The sequence below is a fragment of the Pelophylax lessonae genome (genome assembly GCF_965119305.1).
Source record: "Pelophylax lessonae genome assembly, chromosome: 1".
NCBI classification, from domain to species: Eukaryota; Metazoa; Chordata; class Amphibia; order Anura; family Ranidae; genus Pelophylax; species Pelophylax lessonae.
The window spans coordinates 331,000,249-331,002,899 of record NC_138768.1 but is presented as its reverse complement, the minus strand read 5'-3'; positions in this window follow the sequence as shown (position 1 = coordinate 331,002,899).

Here is a 2,651-nt window from a genome sequence, read left to right as displayed (position 1 = left end):
AAACAAAAGGTTTGACAAAGACGACCCAGGACTGTTGAGAAGATAGAATCCTGCATCAGGCCAGAATGGCACAACATCCCTCTCCCAAAGTTCAATAAACTGGTCTTCCTCACTTCTCAAGTGTTTACAGTGTTAAAAGAAGAGGGGATGCTACACTGTGGTAGACTGTCCCTGTCACAACCTTTTTGAGACATGTTGCTGCCAATGCCAAGAACTTAAAAATTACCTTATTTTAATTTTAAAATGGTAAATTTTCTCAGTTTATACATTTGATATGTTTTCTATTGTGAATAAAATATGGGTTTATGAGATTTGCAAATCATGGCATTCTGTTTAAGTAGATTGTACACAGCGTCCCAACCTTTGCAGAATTAGGGTAAGTAAAATAATATTTATTAAAAAGATATACATCAGGTTAGATACCTAATATTCTTCAAACCAATGTTTTTTATCAAGCCACATTTATGTTATTTTCTAGGAGAGAAGTCACATTTAAATATTAGTCTCTCTCACCTGGAAGTAAAATGCCAGCCCAAATTGTGCTTTAAAATGGGTGAAGGTTAGAATCCCTGCCAATTCTCTACAGCTGTTACCCATTGTGAAGATTCCTCCATTGTTTCATTTTTGTCTGTGTCCCCACTGGGGAAATTTCCCCTCAATCCATTTTGAGAGGACAAGTTTCAAATTAGAATAGGAATACGGAATAGAACAAATTCTTACTCTTGTACTAACTTAAAAGGAAAAAAAAAAAAAAAAAATTGGAGAGGAGCTAGGCTTCAAGTTGTATCTACAAATGTACATTCCAATGAAAAAGAACAAATAAAAGTAAACTAATACAATTTAGCTTAAAACGTTTCGCCCCCCTCTCTACACCCATACTGCCTAATGTTGTAAAAGTTTAGCGTTTTTTTTTTTTTTTTTTTAAATCTGCTTCAGTGAGGCTGCGTGATCTGTAAGCTCTGGCTCCCGTGTCAGTGCAGCAGATAGAGGGAGCACCAACAATGGGGAGCCAGGGGATTATGTCACAGCTCTGCCAATGTGCTTACTAACAGGTAAGTCACAGCTTACAAAAAAAAAAAAAGAAAAAAAGAAGGATTTACACGGATCTATAAACAGTATGAGGAGGGTGGCAACATTATGTTTACCAGACGTATTTTAGCCTTTATTTCATCTTAGAGCCAGCCAGTGGACAGACTTCTACACCTAACAGTATGGAGAATTAATGTTATTCTGTGAGATGAAACAGGTTTTTTACTTCACCCTATTCACCAAGTGAAAATTCACTTTGCAAAAAGTACCAAACAATGTGCAAGGTAAATAGAAACAAAAAAAAAAAAAAAAAAAAAAAAAAAAAAAGAAGAGGTTTTCTTGCACATGATTGGATGGTACAAGTCAGCAGAGCTTCCTCATTTACTATGCTAAGTGAATATTCACTTTGCAAAGTAAACAAAATATACTAAAAAAACAAAAAAGGTTTGCTTCCTACCATATAGCCCAATCAATGTTCTAACAGTCCTATTACCCAAACGTAACGGGTAAGGGGCGACATACATTCCTACGAAAAAAAAATGGATTTGTTAATGTGCTGCTTTTTAAACCTAAAATAATCTTCAGATAAAAGGTATAAGTTATAGATCACCTGCTGACATAAATTCACCTAGAGGTATGGAAGTTGACCTCTGCATCATCCGATTCAAAGCATTTGTCAGCTACTGTGTAAGCATGTCAGTTACATGGTTTCAAGAGCCAATACAAAAACATGCATTTTGAACCTTTTTTCCAATTAAGTTTCAGTTACTGGTAAAAACATCATTAACATTCTTTTAGGGTCAATTCACACCAAGTGTAGTAGGACTGTGTTGGGCAGATATTCCAGCGCAGTGCCACTGCAAGACAAAGTAAAATGCCTTGCCTCCTACCTGCCAGTTCAAACTACCCATTTGTAGTGGTGTATGCTGAAGAAAAAAATAAAATAAAATTACGGCAGGCCGTTCTGTTTTTTTCCAACGCAGTGCGAGTCCCTCCACTGCCTTGTACAATGCAGCAGCTGATGTGCGACATTTCAATAAAGTTTGTTAAAAAATTAAAAAAAAATAATGAACAGTGCAATGCACCACATCACCACTGCAGTGATTCCACTGCTTTAACACAGCAGCTGGTGTGAATAGACCCTTAAACTACTGACCAACTATAGTCCATATTTAAAAAAAATAAAATAAATTACTGGTATATGGTCATGTTAAAAAAGAAATACAGCCATCTACAAATTATCAGAAATACAGCTACCTCCTAGCACCACTGACCTAAACCTCCAGCATATATGTGCTTTCTCAGGGTCTACCCATGCAACCAATAAAACGCAGAATGAATAGCCATTTTTTGATGGACCAATGTAGGAAAACTTAAAGCAGTACTTTTGTTTACAGCACTGAACATCGAAAAGGGCAGAAAACAAGGTCCAGCACCACTGCCCAATGAGGAACAGCAATAGTGCTAGGCATGGAGAAAATAGTGGAAACTCTTCACAGTAGTTTTGCAAACCAACATAAAATAGGGAATATCATTCCCTGATCAATTTGCTGCACACACCAGCTGAAAGAATTTTTTAGTGAAAAAATAAATATAAATGTTTAATTTTAGAATGTGAGCTC